Source organism: Myotis myotis, unplaced genomic scaffold, assembly GCF_014108235.1.
Source record: "Myotis myotis isolate mMyoMyo1 unplaced genomic scaffold, mMyoMyo1.p scaffold_m19_p_13, whole genome shotgun sequence".
Classification (NCBI taxonomy): domain Eukaryota; kingdom Metazoa; phylum Chordata; class Mammalia; order Chiroptera; family Vespertilionidae; genus Myotis; species Myotis myotis.
The window spans coordinates 53,561,248-53,584,821 of NW_023416317.1; the positions used below are offsets into that span (position 1 = coordinate 53,561,248).

At 46.2% G+C, this 23,574-nt stretch overlaps 1 pseudogene; it reads left to right on the forward strand.

Annotated features, from left to right (window-relative positions):
• The window catches only part of LOC118668627, a 40,205-nt pseudogene that overhangs the window by 12,367 nt on the left and 4,264 nt on the right, over positions 1–23,574 (forward strand).

Below are 23,574 nucleotides of genomic sequence, written 5' to 3' on the forward strand. Positions count from 1 at the left end.
TGGAAGGAACGAGGGTCCGGCAGCCAGCCTGACACCGGGTCTCTCGCTCCACACCTGAGCTTCTGCCTCTGTGAATGGGCGGGGTTCGCATTCGTGCAGCTACTCCAGTGGTCCTGTTCTGAGGCTTCAAAGAGACAGTGTTCTTAACGCGCAGCAGGCGCTCTGCGTTCATAACAAATACCGCCTCCCAGGCCGCCCCAGAGCCAGAGCGGCCCTTCCTCGGGGTGCTGAGAGGAGGGGCAGCTCCAGCGGCGGGCTGGTTTCTCCAGGGGCCTCTCTGGGCAGGCGCTGGTGTGGCTGGCACCGTGCCCATGTGCCCGCGTCTCCTCTTCTCCTACCTACTCCACTGTTACTGCACTAGGGCCGCCCTAAGCACCTCATTCAACTGAATTCCCTTTAAAAGACCCCATTTCTGCCCGGCCAGCGTGGCTCAGGGGTTGAGTGTCGACCTATGAACCAGGAAGTCATGGTTCGATTCCTGGTCAGGGCACATGCCCAGGTTTGAGCCTCAGTCCTCAGTGGGGGGCATGCAGGAGGCAGCAATCAATGATCTCTCTTATCATTAATGTTTCTGTTTCTCTCTCTCCTTCTCCCTTCCTCTCTGAAATCAACAAAGATATATTTTTTAAAAATTTTAAAAGACCCCACTTTCAAATAGGGTAATATTCTGATTTCCAGGGTTAGGGCTTCCACACAGAAGTCTAGGGTTGCCTGACAGCAAAGGCCTGGCAGGTCTGGATCACAGGCTCTTGGCTGAGGGGAGAGGACGGGGTGTGTCCTTAGGTCAGGACTGAGGGTGCGGGTGGTATATTTAGGGAGTGAGGGCATGGTTTCCCCAAAGAGTGGGATGAGGCAGAGACGAAACCAAAGGACTGAGACATATGTCTTCTTCCCATAGTGGAGCAAGACATCTACTAGAAAAATTACATTTGGTTGAAAGTTCCATTGAAGAGTTCATTAGAATGAATCTGGAAATTGGAGAAGTCTGGAGACAAATTGATTTTGGTAGGAGGAAGAGTGGCAGTCCAGGAGATTGTTAGAATAAGGAAAGCCACTGGGAGGGCATGTGTTCCATCTCCTCAGAGTGCTGTTCTGATCTTCAGGAAGATAGGATATTACTGAAAGGTAAAGTGAGAAATAATTTGAACCTGTTAGTTTGAAGCATCTAAAACTTACTTGCTGAGTTGTTCAACCACACGCACAATGAGTTCACACACACAGTGAGTTTACAACGCAATGAATTTACACACACGGTGAGTTCACACACAATGAATTTACACACACACAATGAGTTCACAAACGCAGTGAGTTCACACACAATGAATTTACACACACACAATGAGTTCACAAACACAGTGAGTTCACACACAATGAGTTCACACCCACAGTGAGTTTACAACACAATGAATTTACACACACACACAATAAGTTCATACACACAGTGGGTTCACACACACAATGAGTTCACACACACAGTGAGTTGACAACACAATGAATTTACACACACACACAATGAGTTCACACACAATGAATTTACACACACAATGAGCACACACACAATGAATTTACACAGACACAGTGAGTTCACAAACACAGTGAGTTTACAACACAATGAGTTCACACAGTGAGTTCACACACAATTTACACACACAATGAATTCACACACACAATGAATTTACACAGACACAGTGAGTTCACACACAGTGAGTTCACACACAGTGAGTTCACACACAATGAATTTACACACACACACTGAGTTCACACAGTGAGTTCACACACAGTGAGTTCACACACACTGAGTTTACACACACAGTGAGTTCACACACAGTGAGTTCACACACACACTGAGTTCACACACACAGTGAGTTCACACACACAGTGAATTCACACACACAGTGAATTCACACACAGTGAGTTCACACACACAGTGAGTTCACACACAGTGAGTTCACACACACAGTGAGTTCACACACACTGAGTTCACACACACAGTGAGTTCACACACAGTGAGTTCACACACAGTGAGTTCACGCACACACACTTTTATGGTGGAGGCATCAGAAGTGAATGATTTTTTACATGAGAATCAAGACCAATGACAGCTTTGGGTGATGAATTTCTTTTCCTCCAGAAAAGCCAATATTTCTTTATTCTCTGTGCCCAGACTGTTGTTGATTTTTTATTTTTTTAGAAATAGGTTTTAAATCATAAAAAAAAAAAATTTACCTGAAAACAATGCGGATAAAAAGCAAAAGGAAACAAAGCAGAGGAATTGGGAGTGAAGCTCCCCAGTGCAGCGTCAGGGAAGTGTGTGTTTGGCCCCTTTCCCGGCGTCTGCCCCACACGGCTGGCTCCACGGTGAGGGCCAATGTGTCGCTGTTATGGCCGTAAACTTTTTATGTGGCAGATTTTGACAGAAGCAATCTTTTTTACTTTCACTGTGAAGCAATATTTCAGGATAAGATTTAAAGAATGGCCATAAAGAAAAATGTAAACTCTCTCCAACAACATATTGTAACTGTTGGTGCAATACGCTAGATGGAAGGGTTTTATTTTCTGGAAATATCCTCATGTTATTTTCCCATTACTTTATGGATGGTCCCCTTCTGAATATTTGGATGCGGTTTCAGGAGAGTCTAGTTGCAATGAATGGGGTGACAGAGAGCAGATGACTTCTTCCTGGTGGGTTAGAGGAGTGCCCTCAGAAAACCCATTGTCCTTTTGAACTAGACATTGAATGTGTGTTTTAAAAAGTGAGTACATTCACCCAGTGAAGCCTATTTTGTATGATACATTCTGTAGGAAGGTATATCATGGTGGTTGGTCCCACCGCGTGATTTTTTTCCAGGTGTTACCTCCATGAGATGGAACCTATTTTAACCAGGTTCCTAGTCTGTAAGGATTTCTCCCTCCCTCTCAGGGTCCATCCTCATCATCACAGCATTGCTCTGATAAGAGATGGGATGCCTGGAAGAGATTAAAATTGGGATTTGCGATTAGGCTGAATTTTCTTAAAGCAAGAACTATTGAAGAGCTTTGGAAACTATATGTAAATATATGTTTCCAATAAGTGAGTAAATTTGATAGAATGAAAGTATATTGAACTTATTGTATGTTCATAGATATTGAGATAGAGAGTATAACCAGAAAGACTGTAATACAATGTCTCCTATGGTTTTACTTTATTTTTTAAAATATGTTTTTATTGATTTCAGAGAGAGGAAGAGAGAAATAGAAACATTGATGAGAGAGAAATGAGAGGGAAGCATCAATGGGCTGCCTCCTGCATACCCCTTACTGGGGATCCAGCCCATAACCAGGGCATGTGCCCTGACTAGGAATCAAGCAAGTGATGCTCAACCAACAAAGCCACGCCTGCCTGGCCAGCTCTTATGGTTCTAAAATAAACTAGTCCTGTCCAGTATTTTTCAATTTCATAATATTGAATTCTCATAGTGTTTTCTGAAAAAAAGTTTCAAATTTAATCGTTTCCATATTTACCTCCAGACAGGCGTCAGAATAAAATGGAAATTAATTTCATTTCTCCATTTACTCATTAAGAGTGTAATTTTCTTCAAACCAAACAGACTTATTGATTCTAAATTTATCTTGAGGAGATGACATCATGTAACATTAATGGCACTACACTTCCCTGCAGCTTGTAAGGACTTTTTCTTTCAAGGAATATGTCTACATTTGCTTTCCCAGATAGAATTTTCCTCATTCTGTGTAGTTGGTAAGATCGCCCAAGGTTTGATTGGCTGTCGGGAATGTGGGCAATTTAATTTCTTCCATATTATCATGTTTTCACATTGTAATCTTTACAACTGATTGTGTATTTATTATTTTCCTAGCGATAACTTTTTATGGTGAGTCTTCAGCAAGATAGTTCATTGTTTTTCCCTGATAGATAAGACAACCCTGTGCTGACGCTGGCACAGAAGCCCTAAGTCACTGGTTCTCAACCTTCTGGCCCTTTAAATACAGTTCCTCATGTTGTGGTGACCCACAACCATAACATTATTTTCGTTGCTACTTCCTAACTGTAATGTTGCTACTGTTATGAATCGTCATGTAAATATCTGATATGCAGGATGGTCTTAGGCGACCCCTGTGAAAGGGTTGTTCGACCGCCAAAGGGGTCGCGACCCACAGGTTGAGAACCGCTGCCCTAAGTGGACACCATGTACTGGCGCCGAGGGAATTCAGGCATATTCCTCTGTGTCACGTTCTATAGTGTTTTCCCCCTGGAATTTTATTTTTAACAATTGGAAGTCAACTGAAATGGTAGCAGATAGAAACCTGAATGTCACAGGCTTTGAGGAGCTTTAAATAGACAACAGCATTCCCTGTGGAGACCGGAGGGGTTCATTATTTCCCATTCAGCCCCAACCTGTTCACTGTGACTACAGGCCCCGGAGTCATGTGGTTTTCAAATATTGATTCTAGATCAATCGTAGGCCTCCGTGGAAATACGAAGGAGGAGGAACCAACCTTAAAAACACATCGATAGGCTGAAGTCCATTCATTACAGAATCATCACGGGAAAGTGGAAAACATATTTCAAAAAACGTAAAACATCTCACGCAGCAGGGGAGGTCTGTGTGGTGTCGTTACGCTTTGACTGTGGAGTCTGTCTCTCTTTTTCAGGGGGGCGGGAAGGCAGTGATTAGAAAGAGGCTCTGATGTCAGGTGGAATTGAATTTGGATCCTGGTCGCCCCTCCCTCTAGCCTGGCATCGTTTCCTGATTCATAGAATAAAGACAAGGTTACCTACCTCCCAGGGCTGTGGTGAGATTAAACACAGGTATGTTCAAGGCCCTGAGCATCCCACCGGCCCTAACGTGAGGGGACGGTTCATGGCACCGCCATTACCCTGTGCCGTAGTCATCGTCCCCTGCTGGCCAGAGGGTCATCCTGCAGGGGGTCACGTGAGCTCTGAAAGCGTGAATAAGTAACTCGTTCCCTGTGAGTCTCTGAGCAGCAGGCGAGGATACTGCTGAGGCTGAGAAACAGCCCATTCACTTCTGCTTCCTTCCCACAGCCGCCCCACCCAGCGGCTGGAGGGTCCGGAGTGTGGTCCTGCTCCCATGGTTCATTCATGTGTCAGCATGAGGCCAGCGGACTTCTGGGTGTCTCTGGGGGTGTTTCTGGAACAGATGGGCGTTTGAGATGGTGGACAGCTAGACTGTGAACTCCATGCTGACGGCAGCCACAGTCACAGTCACAGTGGTTGAGAACACTCACCGTTGCCGGGGATTAGGTCAAGTCTGTTCCACATGCCAATCATTTCATTCTCATCACGTCGGGTTTTTACAAACAAAGTCTTGTTCAAGAGCCAGGTCAAGGTCAGGAGGTCACAGATGGTCGACTGAGGCTGAATCGTGTCTGATTCCACGTCCATGTCCTTGGTGACCAGAATACGTTCCTCATTGCTTCTGTATGTTTTTCCTTCTCAGCACTCAGGTGATACTGTAGTTATAATTAAAGAGCAGATTTTAGCCTAGCTGGTGTTGCTCAGTGGTTGAGCATCAACCTTTGCATCAAGAGGTCACGGTTCAGTTCCCCGGGTTGCAGGCTCGATCCCCAGTAGGGGGCGTGCAGGAGGCAGCCGATCAGTGATTCTCTCTCATCATTGATGTTTCTACCTCTATCTCCCTCTTTCTCCCTCTCTGTTATATACTTTTTAAAGTTGATTTATATATAATAAAAGCCTAATATGCAAATCAACCAAATAGTGGAATGACCAATGGAACAACTGGTGGCTATGACACGCACTGATCATCAGGGAGTAGATGCTCAACACAGGTGCTGCCCCCAGCCCTCAGGCCCCAGGCCAGCCAAGGTGGGTGCCAGCACCACCCCACCCCCCCTGCATTGCCCTGCTGGTCACCTGCAGAGGGAGGCAACCGGCAGCGGCGATGGGACTGGCGAGTGGGCAGCGCCAGGTTAGCCAAGGTGGGTGCCAGCGGGGGCCCCACAGATCGGCCTTGATCACCTGCCAGGCGTAGGGACCCTATCCATGCACGAATTTCGTGCACTGGGCCTCTAGTATATATATATGGCATTAAAGAGCAAATTTTAGAACACCAGATTTGCTGATGACCTTTAATCTCTTTGAAATAGCTTATCTTACAGATGGAACAAGAGGGCTCCATGGGGTTAAGGCTGTTGATTAAGGTCACAGAGGTGGCAATTAGCAGGCGTAGAAGGAAGACCCCGTCCTGCCCATTAAGGTGGCTCTTTACATTTTAGGGGCAGAGACAAGGGGGCTGATTCTATGGCTCCCTCATATTTCTTCCTTCATTTGATCTCATGCTAATTCACTCAGACACTGGAGAAAACCCTGCACGTGTAGCCCCTGGTACCCCATAGGGGCATGACTCTAATCCGACAAGGTCGCTGCACTTATGGGCTGTTATTCGTTGCTGCATAAACTTGCTTGTTAAAAACTCTGAGATATTTTTGTCCGTCAAGTCTTGGGACTTTAGAATAAAGGCTGGGTGATGTCAGCACCTTCCTGCTCTAAAGCCGCAATTGTTCTCCGCGCTCAGAGCAGCGTCATTATTCGTCGGAATGGACAGTGTCGCTCTGGTTCTCGGCTGCTTAACCTTATTCTCAGTGAGGCCTGAGACCCCGTGTTCGCCGCCGTGTTGCGGGGTGTTTTGGACCTGAACCAGGGATGGAATTTATCCCCGGCGTCTGACCCAGTTGCAGTCTCTGACAACTTTTGTTTTCCCCAAAGGGTTGATTTATTGTTCGCAGCAGATCTTTCCACGTGTCTTCAGTCACGAGCTGTGCACCGCGGCGGCTGGCGCACCTGTCTCAAGGCCCGGGTTTCTGAGTTGTTTTAAGGCTGAGCCATCTATCACGGATGCTCAGTTCAGGCAAACTCGACTCCACTTTGCCACCAGAAACCCTGCTTATCAGGGTGATTTCCTGCCATTTACACAGGAAGAGCATGCGTTTGCTTTTCCCATGAAGAATTGTGTGTTCTTTTCAGAGCTCTAGAGATTGTGTTAAAGCACATGCCCGGGATTGTGGGCTCGATCCCCAGTAGGGGGCGTGCAGGAGACAGCCGATCCATGATTCTCTCATCATTGATGGTTTCTCTCCCTCTCCCTTCTTCTCTCTGAAATAAAAAAATAATATTTAAAAATAAATAAACAGCCCCATTCAAGGGCGGAGCCGTGTCCCCCTGCACACCACCCAGATGGCCCTCTTGCTGGCGGTAGTGCAGCACAGGGTGTGCCCAGCCCTGTCTCTCGCGGGTCACCTTCACAGCCAGAACCACAGAGGATGCCTTTGGGCCGTTTGTTGAGACACTAAAGTGGATTTGCCGAGGCTGACAGCCTCCTTATTATCCCCTCTGGGCCGAATCAACCTAAATGGTAATTCACTCATATTTCTAATCCCTTTCAAATGTGTCTTTTGTTTATAACAAGCAAAGACATAGAGGATTTAGGGGAAGAGTTGTAGATAATGTGGAACACATTGGATGATAGAAGCCTCGGGCTGATATGTCGTGTATCAGGCATTCCCGAGGAAGATGGACTATTTCCATTTCCAAACTAAGCATTTACTACTTCAGACAAAGGCTTTATACATAATCCTATGTGGATAATTAATGACTAATTCTGGTAGATCATTAATAACTTCTCTAAGAAAACGGAGCCTGTTATCATAACTTCCCCAAAGTCATTTCTATTGTATTACACCAGCCATTACCTTCTCTTCTTAGTTGAAAAATTTCCACTGACAATAACTTAATTTTTTTCTCTCTCTTCCTTTGGGTCTTTCATCATTTGCTTTATTATTTCATTAAAGTTACTCTCTCTCTTTTTAAAGGATGCCTTTTTTAAAAATCCAGGCTTAGATTTTGGGAAGCTAGCGGGAAGGTACTTATGTAAGTTTTGAAAATTATCAAAATGGCTAGAGAGGAAATTTACAAGGATGTGCACCAATTGCACACAATCTACTAAAATCCTTAATCGTACCTGCAGTGAAATTGGGTGCCCCTTTTAACGTGGGCGGAGTCATATTCGATAGCTACAGCGTTTGGGGGGCAGCAGGTTGCCCCCAGTCAGCAGAGCAGGGAGTGGAGGTGCAGGATGCAGAACCTCCCTGTTAAGGGAACACACGTCTGCAGTGACGCTTCCTTGGGGACCCGCTATGACACCTTCTGGCCTCATCTCCCCAGTGGTTAACTCTCGCCCCCATACTGTGTTAAGCCTGGCAAGTGTGGTTCAGTGGTTGAGCATTGACTTATGAACCAGGAGGTCACAGTTCGATTCCTGGTCAGGGCACATGCCCAGGTTGTGGGCTTGATCCCCAGTGGGGGGGCGTGCAGGAGGCAACCGAGCCATGATTCTCTCTCATCACTGATGTTTCTAACGCTTTCTCCCTCTCCCTTCCTCTCAGAAATATAAATACATGCGTATAATTTGGAAAGATTCTAACGCTCCCACCTGCTCTCTCCTGCTTTTGACTCTGTCTCTCCCTCATATCTGGGACAGGACATCAGCTCATCGTTCCATTTGAGCGTCACCGTCTCCCCGAGTGGAATGTAGGGCAGGTATAATTAGAGCCAGTTTTAAGAGCAGAAATAGCCCAGATCGGGTCGCTGTCCAAGGTCACTCAGCTATGGTCCCGGGCTCCTCCTCCCACATCAGGCCAGCGTGACCTTCAGGACTGCTTGGGCCGGGCCAGTGTGCTTCGGGTACTTTCTGCCTTGAGATGAAAGTGTGCCTCTTGCCGTCCCCTCTCCTGTCAGTTGACACGTGTCGACTTTGCTAGAAGCATCGTGGTGCTTTGTAACAGCGGGAGGTGAGGGCATCTCCAACCTCATTTGTACACAGAGGAAGTGTCAGCAAAGCGGTCAGCTTGCCGATGCCTCTACACGAGGGTGGGGAACCTGTTTCCTGCCGAGGGCCATTGGGGTGTTGATAACGTCATTCACCGGCCACACCCAGTTACCAACATAAAAATTAGCCTGCTCTAGTTGGTCACACATTTATTTACTTTTTTAAAAATATACTTTCATTGATTTCAGAGAGGAAGGGAGAGAGATAGAAACATTAATGATGAGAGAGAATCACTGATCGGCTGCCTCCTGCATGCCCCACACTGGGGATTGATTGAGCCACAGCCCAGGCATGTGACCTCCTGGTTCATAGGTCGACACTCAACCACTGAGCCTCGCCGGCTGGGCTTGGTCAAACATTTGAATTAACTCACCCCCAGTGCCTTGACAAGGCCAGACCAAAGGTGTGTCTCCTGCCCTGTGTGCAGTAGACGGAGTTCAGGTCTGCCTCCTCCTCCCTCACGCCTCTTCCTTCCCCATCTCTGGGTTATCTTTTCACTTTCTTGAATTCTCTTCCATGCGGGCTCCACAAAACATTCTGATTTTTGTCATCTTCCTTTATATATGTGTGCGGAATTTGTCTGTGTTCAAGCATCTGCGCTGAAAAGCAGGCGATAAGAGAAAGAACGGCTTCTGTGCGCGTGTCACCAGATATCGCTTGGCTGCAGGTGTTTCAAGCCCACGTATCTCCCTTGTATTGTCTCACCGTCCCTAGTCATGCCGGCGATTTGTAGTGAAATCTGCAGCCGTAAATCCGTATCGCAGAATAGCGTGCACTGTGAACGCCGTGGGTCTGTGATAAACAAGTAAGCGAGGTCTGCTGTTTTGGTAAAAAAAAAAATTTCTCCATTTCTGTTCTAGAAAGATAATAATTGTCGGTTACTTAGAATACCATTTCCTGTTGGTGGATTCTGTCTACAATTTAGATTAAATTCTGAGGGGACAACGCAGCTCTCCCGTGGGTGAGTCCGAATGCAGGTGAATTAGAGAGGTGCCCACTCTGGACAGGTGTCAGTTTGGGGACCCCAACTGTATTGGTTGTACTTTTTCTGGATTTGATGCTATTTTTCCCCAAAAGGGATTTTACAGGCCACAGGCTTACTATAGGAGCGGTTCACTATAGACACGAAGAGGAGGAGACTTACCCAGGTAAGAAGCTGTAAAAGGACTATGTTAATTCATGCACACACTTCCCATTGCTGTGCTTAGAGGTGAGAATCACCTTAGCAACGAGCCTGTGTAACCCCGTAATTACCAGAGTCCTTGTAGGGTGTGTACCCACCATGCCTTTCTTCATCGGCTGAAGGCAGCGTTCAGGGCCTATGACTCTCCGGCAGTGCGGGTCTGCCCCACAGCCCAGACCCGAGGCAGAGACCTGGGTGTTCACAGGAAGCTGTGGGGTGCCAAGGTCGGTGCCAAGAGGGCCAGGCAGGCAGGCTCCGCAGCCACCCATCGTGGTCCAGAAGGTTTGTTCCAAGCAAGAGTTTCTCGGTGAATAGTCTCAGCAAATATTGTGACAGTGAGTTTTTACAAACTCTTCCTGGGAGACTCGGTGCTCTCTGATCCTTACTCACAGCTGTGTGATCTTCCAGACCATCTATAATAATAAAAGTGTAATATGCTAATTAGACCGGATGTCCTTCTGGACGGCCTTCTGGACAAGGCCAGGGCTGCAAGGGAAGGCCAGGTCCCGGGTGCCAGAGGGAAGCTGGTGCCAGCAGCTGGGGGAAGGAAGGCCTACTCTTGCATAAATTTCGTGCTTCAGGCCTCTAGAGGAATCATAAAGTCTCTAGACCACGGAATCATGAATTCTACCAGATCATGGGATCGTGAGGTCTCCTAGCCCACGGGATCATGAGGTCTCCAGCCCACAGGATCATGAGGTCTCCTAGCCCACGGGATCATGAGGTCTCCCAGCCCACAGGATCATGAAGTATCTCCGTGTGTCTCACCCAACCTGCTCTACAACATAGACAGATGGGTCTGTGGCTCCTCTCTCAGTATTTCTGTCACACAGCTGCCTGACTACTTGATTGAATGGATACCAAGGATGAAATAGTCTGTTTTCCCTGGTGTTTCCACTTTTCATTAGGGCTTAATGAATGTCGGCTGGTCCTTGACACCAAGAGCCATGGCTGTTAGATGTGCCTTGACATTAATGATTTGTTCTTGGAGAAAGATATGAAACTCAGGAGGGTTGGCAAAACTTGATTAGGAAATGGTGAGTCTTCGAAGGTCTCCGTATTTTGTGTACATTTACAGTGTAAATATTAGTGAAAGTTTCCAATTCATACTAATTACAGACAGGTGTGTGATACCCATTTCCAAGGAAACACAAAATTCGTTTTCTAGAAACTTCTAAAAGTTGTATAAATCAACTCCTGCTGTGATGTTGATCTCTGTCCACGCATTGTATTAAAATGTGCTGAAATGTGTACGTTTTACCGGGACACACAGGCTGAAGGCTCCTTCACAGGATTTATAGGCTTACTGAAGGATTGATTTCTCCTCCCCTGGTCCTTTTTCTACTACAGTCTCAAGATTTATATTATCCAATCAGGTAAAGACTACTTTGAACCCCATTTGAATAACTGCCGATTGGTCATAACTTTTCTAGAAAGGGGTACAGAGACACTCTAGCGATATTCTTTGATTTAACAGATCTTGAAGGAAAAAGTTTAGCTGCTGTGATTTTCAGTATCAGTCTTTCCCTAGTGTCCATACAGGTCTTTTAAAATTGCTAAACATAAAATTGAACTGTCTACATCACCTTCTCAGGCTGTTACCTCCCCCCCCCCACCAAAAAAGAATTTACCAAATTTTTTAAAATTTAATTTTAGTTAAGGGTATCAAAATAGGTGATTCATGAACATTACAAGAATGTGCTGCTGTGCCATAAATTATCTTTTACATACATTTATTTTTTTCTTCCAAGTCTGATTAGATACAGTGTACACACAGTGGTGTGTCTCACACTTTGCTGCCTACTGTGATTTATGTCACTTTAGAATTAACAAAGGGACAGGACACTAGATGGGCTTTTGCATATTTCACTTATTTTATAAGTACTTTATAGGTGGTTGACCTAAGATAAAAAGTTGTTGCATTTAGAAACAGAAAATGCCACTTAACACGTTTAAACCACGCCAACAGAGCTATTGTTCGAATAGTTTATGCTAATTGTGTTGCAGAGGAGATTTGGACACTGTGAAAGGCACCAATTTAATGATGTTTTACAGAAAGACATTTCCTGAAGAATTAATTTGTGAGTTTGTCGAAGTGCTCTAGCCATCAACCTGGTTTTATTTAGTGTTTTAAAGAATAATCAGCCAAATTCGAGTCGGAGACGGAGGTGAGACATTTAGGGCCAAGCACCGTGTGTGCACAAGAGGCAGGTGGAGGGGTCCAATTCACGTGTGAGGAACGAATGTGGGGTTGACTGTGTCTTCAGGATGCAGGACTTCGGTTTTTGTCATCGGGTTCGGTCAGTTCAGGAAGCTGATGACCTGTTGGAGGCAGAACAGAAGCCACCGTTCTGCCTGGAGCAGAGGAGGGGGCACACTTGGAGTCCCAGATGATCTGAGGGCCACTCCAGGACCAGAGGTTCTTGTTCCCGTCATGGCTCCCTGGTTGAACTAGCCCTTGGTCATTTGCATTGTCCGCATAGATTTGCATAAATTACAGTAATGCTGACTTTTGTGGTGTGTTCATAGCCTGCCACGTGTGACCACCATTCATTAATGTTGACTTGTTCTATTTGATCCTTTCCTCTCCGCATCTACACCCCATAAGGAGTAAAGCTGTCCCAGTATCAGAAAGTGGCAATGAGCCTTTCACAGTCATTCAGCTCCATCAACCTCCCGAACTTCTGGTCCCCCTTAAAGGCACCCCACAGGGCTTCACCCCCTCGGGCTTCTCCACCGAGCCCCAGAGATCACTTTGGTTGTATCAGTAAGAGAAATTTTCCTGCAGGAATTCATATTTTGTACAGTTTTTAAGTTTTACACTTTGGAACCTGATATCCATTCTATGCACGACATTCCCACTCGACTGCATGTAATTATGGTTAGTCGATTGCAGTTTCTTGACAAGCTCTAATGAAATACCAGCTTGTCAGGTTTTAGTTGTCTTTACTGGCACCATGGATCTTAAACATTGTTATCAACTATGTCTAATAATAACTTTCGAATGTCAGCTCCATTCTCACAGACACTTAAGTGTTCTGAAGGAGGTAGCGTTATTTTTAAACATGCAATTCAATTCACACTGATGGTTTGCAGTTCAAAAATATATACCTGCATTCTCCTTTCACTTTGGAGAACTGCGATCCCGCAACGTGCCTCCTGTTCCTAATAACACCTGTACCTGAAGACCCAACCCTGTGGGCAAACCACACGCCAACCTTCGCCGCTCACTGGCTGTTTCAAGTGGATAATTTAAGACACACACACGCCGCGATTCTCTCTCCTCCCCCTTAGACTGTGTGGATATCTCATTGGCAAGAGAGACTCAAGCAGAACTATTTGGTGTTTTACTGTAATGAGGCCTCTTCCCTTTGCAATAACACACTGCATCGTGAGGGAAAGACCCTGTAGCCCAGCCGGTGTGGCTCAGTGGTTGAGTGTTATCTCAGGAACCAGGAGGTCACCGGTTCGATTCCCAGTCAGGGCACATGCCCGGGTTGTGGGCTCAGTCCCTGGTATTTGCACTTAACGTGTCCAGTCTAAGAATTAGTTGCTTAACCCTAAGGATACATGTGCTACTGTGTTGTCTTTGGAGATCTTCCATTTTACTTATAGTTTTTTAGTTTATGGTCCATTTCAAATCTGTGTTTGTCTCTCCTGGAAGGTAAGGGTCGAGGTTAAATGCCCTGTTTATGGATATTCAGTAGTTCCAGCACCATTGGTTGAGCAGGTGGGTTACCGCTGCACATTCGGAGAAACCAGGGGACTGTGTCGGTGAGGACCTATTTCTGGACTGTAGGAACGAGGCCTCGGTGACCCATCTTCAGCATAGTCATCTTTTAGTGGAGAAAACTAGCAGCATGTTGCCAGCCGGTTACTGAATTTTCCCAGGGTGAAAACGATGCAGGGAAGAGGGGAGAGGGTATAAGAACAGAGCAGCAGCACATTTTCCAGGAAGATCTGCCCTCCACAACTAGACAAAGGGAGTTGGAGGCAACTAGAAAAGGCTCAGCCCATTTTTTAAAATAACCCAATAGGAGACAATAAGACCTAGGTGATGTGTGTGGGGGGGGGGGGGAGGGGGGCAGGGCCTGTTAACCCCATACTACTCAGCCAATGAGGAACTGGGGGCGGGACTCTCGTGCATTAGGGTTAAATTGCCTGTGATCCCGCTCTGAGCGTGCCTGCTCAACCAGACACCCGATTGTGCAAGACCACATTAAAAGTCTCGTTTTCGCCATACTTCGTGTCTCCGAGTCCTTTATTTGAAGTAGGACAGGTGAGCATTTCTCACATGGACTTCCCTTTCTGTTCTATTGAACATGGTGTCTATTCTCCCTCTCACTTACTGATTCCCTTTCTAGTAAGTCTCTGAACCAGAAGGACCAAGTTCTCCAAGTCTGTTCCTCATTTCCCACCTTGTTTTAGCAGGTCTTCGACAAGTTAGCATGAAGTTTAGATCAGCTCGCCCCGTTGTACACGGCGTCCTACAGACACGTGGTTGATTGAATGTTTAATCTACAAGTCATATTGGAGAGATCTGACGCCTTAACAGTAGTTACTCTTCCGACCCGTAACCGTCGCCTAACTTTCCATTTTCTTCGCTGTTCTCTGCTTATGCCCAGCAATCTTTTCTCGTTCCCAGGACACAAGTCTTGAGCACGTGTCACTTCCCATTTCTTTCCAAGCATTTTAGTTTCAGAGTTCTTGATAAACAGTGGTTTAAAAATACATTTCACGTTGGAGTTGGTTTTTGCTGGCACTCAGAAACGTGATTGACTTTGGCATTTGACCTTGCCTTCGGAGACCTTGCTACACTCACTTACCCGTTTACTTGGCTTTCTCGCCGATGCCTCAGCGTGTTCTGCAGAGGTCATCGTATTTTGTACGCAGTTAAACCACGGTGCACCTGAGCCGGCATTTTTGCTCAGCGGGGGTGTCGGGGATTTGCAGGTAGCTTTCTCCAGCAGATGCTGCGTTGTAGATGTGTAGACCGCACATAAGGAAGAAGCGATTCAATCTACTTCTACCCTTCAAGGAAAGCACTCAATAATGGAACTGCAGCGCGGCTGAGCATTTTACCCTCTTTTTATCTAAAACGCCATATATCAGCCCACGACCAGCTGCTTCTGTTATGCGTGGTGATTGTCAGTACACCGAGACCAGGAAAACATCTCCTTGCGCATCAGTGTTTGACATAAATGTGTAAATTACTAGGTCCTACTCTGCTGTGCATCCTGCAGGAAAGTACAGTCATGTGATGGGCTATTTTTAGGCAGATTCTTCTATTCAGTGGGATTTATCAGCCCTGCGGCTGACTTGATAAATGCCTTTTTCAAACTGGGCTTTTACCGATCCCTGCAGGTTTTGAGCAATTCTATAAGCACTTACATTTACATGTATATGCATACACTAAGTTTACAGAGGCACATGATGATATAATTTTATAGGTTCACAACTACAAGGTTCTTTAAATGACTAACTGACCCAGTTAAAGATAAGGATAGGGTTCTCTTGTGCGTGGAGAGGTTTGGCGCACCCTCTAAGACCAGGGCCTTTACTGATTGGTTGGCATGCACAGCGCAGTTCTGTGCCATTTTTTTAAACCTGTTCTTCGTCTTGCTCTTACCAGAAGTGTCCTTAGTAGGAATGGTTATTATCTGATTTTCTCGATGAGGGTGCTCAGGCCCAGAGAACTCTAGTAAGTTGTCTGAGGCCACACAGCAGGACAGCAGTGATGTGAGATGTGACAGTCGGGAGCCTGTCCTCTTAGTCCTTCACTGTGTCATACCCGGCCAGTCCGGACGGGAGGCAGGATTCGTGCATATATGACTCGTGGTGGCTCCGTAATGCACCCGCTGGTGTGTTTTCAGTCACAATGGGACAAGGGGGGAGCTGAGGGGCAGACATTTGGACAGCTGTCGCTTATCTGCTGCCCTATGCCTGGCCTGCGGCTGCTCTATCTTTCCCTGGTCCCCTATCACCTCTCCGGTCCCTGAGCCAGCTCTGTGCATTCAGCATCATGAGGAAGGGTCCTGGCTTCTGTGGTTCTCACGCCATCGAGATGGAAGTCAGGACGAATTCCTGCGGCTTTCCCCAGTTGTCAGAGGCTCCTGCTCACAGTTCATTGATTGGCTGCCTCCTGCAGGTGAAGGCACAGTCTCAGAGGTCATTTCTGGTGCTTTTTTACAGTCGGGTGCCCCCAAGGTCAGGAGCTTGTCGGTGACTCTCCTGCCCTTTCCCGTCTGTCTCCTCAGGACGGCCACCTGTTCCGGTTCCTGTCTCCGGCTGTTACACGTGCCGAGTATTTGCTATCCTAGCGATGGCTTCATGGAGAACGAATGGTTTGTGTCGGCTTCTTTCACCAGCGTGATGGGGGACTCGCCCACGTTGCTGTGTACGTGAGTCCTCTGTTGGGGACCGGCAGTCCATTGTGCGAGTATGCGGCACGGCGTGGCCCTCCTTCTCCTGAAGACACACCTTGGGGGTGTGGCTGATTTTTCGCGAAGAGCATTCTCACACCAGTTGATTGGGGTACGTCTTCATGTCTCCCGGGCCAGGAGCGAAGTGTGGAGTCTACGTTTCACGTTAAAATAACTGCCACCGAGTATCCTAAGACGCTGCGCTGCTCTGTGCTCCCACCAGCAATGCCCGGGAGCTTCAGTCCCTCCACCCGCTTCCTCCCATTCATCAGTGTCAGTCCCTTTAAATCTAGTCATGTCAGAGGCTAGGAAACAATTCCATTCTGGTTTTAATTTGCATTTGCCTGGTGACTGGTGGGGTGAACATCTTTCATTTGCTTATTGACCAGTTGAATATTGTCTGCTGTGAAATGTCTATGCAGGCACTTGTGTCCTTCATTTAAAAAAATATTGGTTTTAAAAGTGTCCATGGTGGACATAAGTCCTGTGGCAGGTGTATATATTGCAAGTATTTTCTCCTATTAGGTAGTTTGCATTTTCACCTTCTTCATTGTGTATTTTGATGAAGTCTAATCCGCCCATTTAAACACACTTTAATGTGTTTACGGTTTAATGTGTCCTTAGTGGTGATAAAGGCATTTCCAAGAGGTTTGATGAGTCCAGAATTTATAATTAAGTCAATGATTCTTCATAAATTAATTTTTATAAGGTGTAAGGTCGTGGTCCATGTTCCTTTTTTAAAAAAATTTTTACAGATATTCAAATTTTCCAACAGCATTCCTTGAAAAGTCTCCTTTCCTCACAAAAAAAGATTTGGAACTTTGTCAACAACCAGTTAGGTATCTTCATACTCTCCCTTCTGTCCCGCTGGTCTGTGTATCTATACTTACACCAACAGAACACCATCGCTGCTATAGATCAGCGATTTTCCACCGGTGTGCCGCAAGAACTTTTAGAACGAAATAGTCAGCTATTGCACTGACCTCTTTTCCCTTAGATTGTAAAAAAAAAAAAAAAAAAAAAGACAACAGCCAATAGCCAACACAACAGTAGCTGTCCATTGCCAGTTAATCAAAATTATACCTATTTTTTTTGTCACACCAGCAAAAAATATATTTTTGGAGTGCTGCAGAATCTTAGTAACTAGTTCATGTGCAGTGAGGTGAGAGAGGTTGAAAATCGCTGCTATGGATTCAACAGTCTTGAAATTAGATAGCGAAGGTCTCCCAACTCTATTCTTGTCTTTTAGGATTGCTTTGGTATATCAAGTTGTTGGTATTTCACGGTAAATGTTAGACCAGCTGGTCAGTTCTATTTAATCCTGTGATGATTTTCATTGGGCTTGACTTCAAGCATCTGTTGGTTTGGGTGAGAGCAGACTTGATCTCTTCTACTCCACATCATGGTCCATTCCTCCATTTATTTAGCTCATCTTTGCTTTCTCCCAGCAGTGCTGGCAGTTTTCAGTATAGAGCTCATACCCCGTTTATTCCCAGCTCTCTGACATCCTGACATGCAAATGTTGCTGTTAAATTTTATTTTCCCACTGTTCATCAGTCACATATAGAACTAGGATTGAATGTTGATTATTGACGTTTAGCATTTGTCCTGTAAAGGTCACACATTCTAGATATTTTTGAAATTCTTTGTGTTTTCTATGTAAGTAATTATGTCATATAGAAATAAAAAGATTTTATTTTTTTTATTTCTACTCTACGCTTTTATTTATTTTTCTTGTTTTATTTTAGTGGCTAGGACTTCTAGTACAATGGTGACTATAAGTAGTGGGAAAATATCCTTGTCTTGTTATTTTGGGACAAAACCTAATAAAAGGGTTATTTTCAGCACTTTTTGTCACATGGAGGAAGCATCCTAAGTTTTCATCACTCCAGTGATCAATGATGGTAGGTTTTCCCCTCCTTTTATCTGTAACATACATTGCTTGATTTCCTAATGATAAATGAACCTTGCATTCCAGGGGTACACTCCACACGGTTATGATGCATTATCGTTTCATATACTGTTAGATGTTATTCACCAGTATTGCTTGAAGCATTTTGAATTTATGATCATGAGTGGCAATTGGTGTAATTTTCTTTTCCTTATCAGGTTTGGGTATTAGGGTTGTGCTGGTCTCATAAATCAGGTTGGGGCAGGCGGAGGCATGTTCCTTCTCAGTTTTAGTTTGAAAGAGTCGTGTAAAGTTGGCATCACTTCCTCCCTGAGTGTTGGACAGAATTCACACGTGAGGTGGAATGAAGGAACCTGGGGGAAGAGAAAGTCGAGATGATAGTTTTCCAATGGGATATGTTACCGTATAATGTGAGCACGTGTGAAGGTCATACGCATGGAGAGACCTCGGTATTTTTAGATTTGTTGTGGGGATTGGGGGAGGGCTGGGTGCCCGGCTCAGGGGATGGGGAGGTAACGTCTCTGTGAGATTGGAAATCGCTGTTTCGTCCACATCCGGCTCGTCCCTCGTCAATTCTGTGATGGCAGAGTGTGAACAACAACCCCTTTGACCCCCTTTCTTCCTCCAAACCCTTTCTCTAGCTATGAATTAGGGTAGCGTCCCAACTCTTACACTCAATTTTTGGAAACAGTCGACTGTTTCTTGAACCTCTTCGAAGCTTAATTGCTGCTGAAAGCAGCGTTTTAAAAACGTTGATTGGATTTTTATTAAAAAACCACTTCTGAATACCAGGGTGCGATTGCTGGGGAAAGCGTGCGGTTCCGTTTAATGCCCATATAATTCATCGGAGGCCCAAGCACATTCTAAAACCCACTGATTTATAAATAATAAGGGCTGACCCTTTTGCTCAAGTATTTCGCTTACTGTGCACTTTCCTCTCAGTACCGGGGTTAGGGACAGCCCCCTGGAGTCCTATAAAACAGCTGGGTTATAGGGTGCATCCCAGGGATAGCAGGAGATGATCCAGAAGGAAGAAATTCCACCACCACAACAACAACATAATGAAACGGTGCAAATCCACTGAGCATAACGTTTAGCCCTGGGTGGTGTAGTTCAGTTAGAACCTCGACCCGCACACCAAAGACTCCTGGGTTTGATTCCCCGTCAAGGGCACGTACCTGGGTTGCAGGTTTGATCCCCAGCCTTAGTCAAGGCACATGGGGAGGCAACAAATAGATGTGTCTCTCTCACATCAATGTTTTTCTCTCCCTCCCTCTCTCCCTCCCTCCATCCCTCCATCCCTCCCTCCCTTCCTCCTTTCCTTCCACTGCCTCTGAAAATCAATAGAAAAAAATATCCTTGGGTGAGAATTAACAACAACAAAATACTGATTTCTTATTACAAATAGGTTATTTGAAAAATGTACACATTTTGAGATGAGTTTACAAGGTCCACCATGGTTGTATTATGCCAGAGCTTTTTACATATCTGTATTAAAATTGTAGTCTTATTCAGATATGACAGCCGACATCAGCGACACTCAGGCCATGGGTATTTCAGGGACACGGTGTGGAAAAGTCCGCGGGGAATGTGACCTGCTGTGCTTCCTCCCTACGCTGTCATTAGCTTCTCTGTGACACGGTTTGGGCCCTGCAGCTTAAGAGAGAGATGGAAAACCGAGAGAGTCCATGGGCGGGATTAAAGGATTGACAAGATAATGGTCGGATATAGAGGTTGGGATTTAGGTTGGCAAAAAATTGTTTTCTGAGAAATAGCTAGTCATTTGTGTCATCTGAGCGGGGTGACCTTGTGTCACTCCAAGTAGGGGGAGCTTGGTTTCTCCCTCCTTAAAATTAAAGAACTATTTCAGGATGCCGTTAAGAGCTAAATTGTATGGTTCTAGGGGAGATTAGCACAGAAAAGGTATTATCTGAAAATAGCTCACATGACACGGAATCCAGAGAACGCTGGGCTTACCTATCCAAAAGGAAAAACGCGAATTCTGTGATATTCTTCTGAGGGAACCTCTTTCTCGGGGGATAATTTTAAAAGGAAGCTAATTTGTGTGGGGAAAAATGTTCGTCTACTTATGTGTTCAGAGAGATTGGAGTAAGTACATTTTCAAAAATTTACACCTAGCCATGGCCCAGTGGTTAGAGCGCGAGCCCCAGCCCCTAAGGGTCTCGGGCTTGATTCCTGGTCAAGGGCATGTACCTGGGTTGCAGGTTCGATCTCTTGCCCTGGTCACGGCACGTGTGGGAAGCAACCAATCAATGTGTCTCTCTCATATCGATGTCTCTCTCTGTCTCTGTTTCTTCTCTTCCTCCCACTCTCTCTGAAAAGCAATAGAAAAAAAATACCCTCTCAGGGGGATTAACAATAAATATATGGATGCGTAGATAAAATTGTACCCCTGATCTTAGAGATCTAAGCTTTGAAAGATCCAAAGCCAGCCACACCTTTAGTCAGGGCATCATCAGGGTCCCACCTGCTCCTCATAGACCCCACCCTGCACCCCCTGTTCCCCCCTCCCACCCCCGGCAAGATCTTCACCCATGCTGTTGCCCAGTTAGGAATGCTTTCCGATGCTCTTTCAAGCCTGCTCATCCTAAAGGTCTCATTTAAGCATCATTGCCCATGGACATCCTTCACTCTCCTCATTATATCAGATTGCCCTGTTACACACCCTTGTAGCACCAAATCCATCCCCTCACAGTCCACGTCAGGGTTGGAGTTCTCACATCATTGGTGAACACAGCTGGGTGCGTCAGTCTCGTTTCCTGTGATACAAGAGGCCAGAACCAGGCAGGGTTCTATCATAGTCACATTCCCCCGTGTCCCAACACAGGCCCTGGCACAGGTGACATGAGGTGGAAGGAGGACTGGCTGTCTTTACATGCCTGCAGGTCCTGGCCCCCCTCTCCATAGCATCACTTCCTAGGTTTCTAATTTTGAGGGTGATGAAGCTCTTTGTCAACTCATCATTTATTCTTTCACTTTTACGTTCACGTGGGAGATCATCTGTATTGCTATTCAGGAAATAAAGTGTTAGGATGAAGAGAAAGTTGAAGGATGAAACCATGCAATACAAATAAATACCACATGTCAACAGGACATGGGTTCTGGCCCCAAATCTGACTTACTTACTCTGCCCCTTGTCCCCTGCTTGGCTTATTGTAAAATATGATCTATACTAATAATAGAGGAATATGCAAATTGTCTGGGATGCCATCACATAAAGACCAATCAGGATGGGGGGTGGGGGTGGCGGGTCTACAGCGGAAAGCTCTCAGCATGCCTGTACCAGGGGTCTGAAGGGTACGGAGAAGAAGGGAGAGCAGATAGATAGGAGGATCAGGCCAGGAGGGGAGGGCAGTTAGGGGCATCAGGCAGGCAGGCAGGTGAGCGGTTAGGAGCCAGTGGTTTCAGATTGCAAGAGGGATCCCGGATTGGAGAGGGTGCAGGCCAGGCTGAGAGACCCCCCCACCTCCCTGTGCACAAATTTCATGCACCACGCCTCTAGTGAATAATATTTGCCTGCCACGCTGGAGGATAATATGTACAAAATGAGATTTTTTCCATTGTTGTTCTCTTTCTATTAATCTATTAAACTGAGTATATCTGCCCAAGGACAGCCAGGAAGAATAATCAGCAGAGTATGAACAGTTACGTATTATTAGATCTCCTCCGTTGTAAGGAATGGAAGGAAACCTAAGTAGGCTTACGAGGAAAGGGCTCCGTGGCTCACACAAGCTGAGGAATCCACGAGGTGCAGTGCAGCGGGTTCTAAGGTGTGTGTCCAGAGTCCAAGGCCCCCTCCACTCACTGCCCTCCTGGTAGCTTAGTCTCGGGTAGGACCACACAGTGGGCAAGTGGGCCCAACACACATCCAGTCCTTCCAGTTAGCATCCCAGCTGAAAACCACGACACGGCCCAGCCGGTGTGGCTCAGTGGTTGAGCATCAACCTATGAACCAGGAGGTCACAGTTTGATCCCACTCAGGGCATGTGCCCAGGGTGCGGGCTCGATCCCCAACAGGGGGTGTGCAAGAGGCAACTGATCAGTGATTTTCTCTCATCATTGATGTTTCTCTTTCTCCTTTCCTCTCTGACATTAATAAAAATATATTAAAAAATAAAAATGAAAATAAGACAGGCAGAAGCATGTGCATCCTTCTCCATGGGCCTCAGGTGACCCAGCATCGTTGCCTGATTCACCTTGTGAGCTATTCCCTGAACGTGTCGTTGTGGATTTGATTAGTTAGGCCTGAGACCAGCACCCTTGTGTGAGTCCAGAATGGAGTAGGTCTGGCCTCACTGCATGGAATTGAAGGGAGGGGGGGTCCTGGAGAGAAAATGGGGTGCTCCTCAGGAGGAAGGGACAGGGGGAAGGCAAAATACAGCATCTACCTCGACTTTTACCTCTGTCCCAGGATTACCTATAATCTCCTACCCATGTTTGGCTTCTCTGCATTTCTCAGTCATTCTGCAATCATCTTGTGCTGTGTGGGCAACAACAAGCGATCCCACCAAGACGCTGTATACAGTATGTGCTCCGGGCCCTTGGGAGCCCCGAATGGAAGGGGATGGTGAAGGCCAACCGGGAACTTTTCAGGTGGTAGAAACAGGATAAGCAACCACCTCAGCCCACATCTTTCATCCCCAGCATTTGAGGGATTGAGCGTGTCTGTGTGGTTGTTTCATTACGCACTTGACCAGGGGGAGAATTGGAGGTGTTTTTCCAACATACACCTGTCATCGCTCTACAGGAGGCCAGGCCTGTCTGCTCTGTTGGGTCTCCTTGTGGGCCCTCAGCACTTGATCCTGCGTGCATGTCTTATTTCCATTTCCCAAGTTGTGGTGGTGGTGGGGGGGGGGGGGGGCGGGAGCTGTGGGATGGGGCGGGGCATGGCCAGGAGTCACCGACCTCAGAGGTAGCTCCACGTTCACAGTCAGCTTCTCCTTTATGCTCTTGTTCAGTTGTTTTCTTCATTGGTTTTTATTTTTAAATACCTTTTGATTGATTTCAGGAGGAAGGGAGAGGGATAGAGAGATAGAAACATCCATGATGAGAGAGAATCATTGATGGGCTGCCTCCTTCTGGGGATCAAGTCCGGGCATGTGCCCTGACTGGGAATCAAAGCCCTGACTGGGAATCATAGGTCGACGCTCAGCCACTGAGCCACGCCAGCCG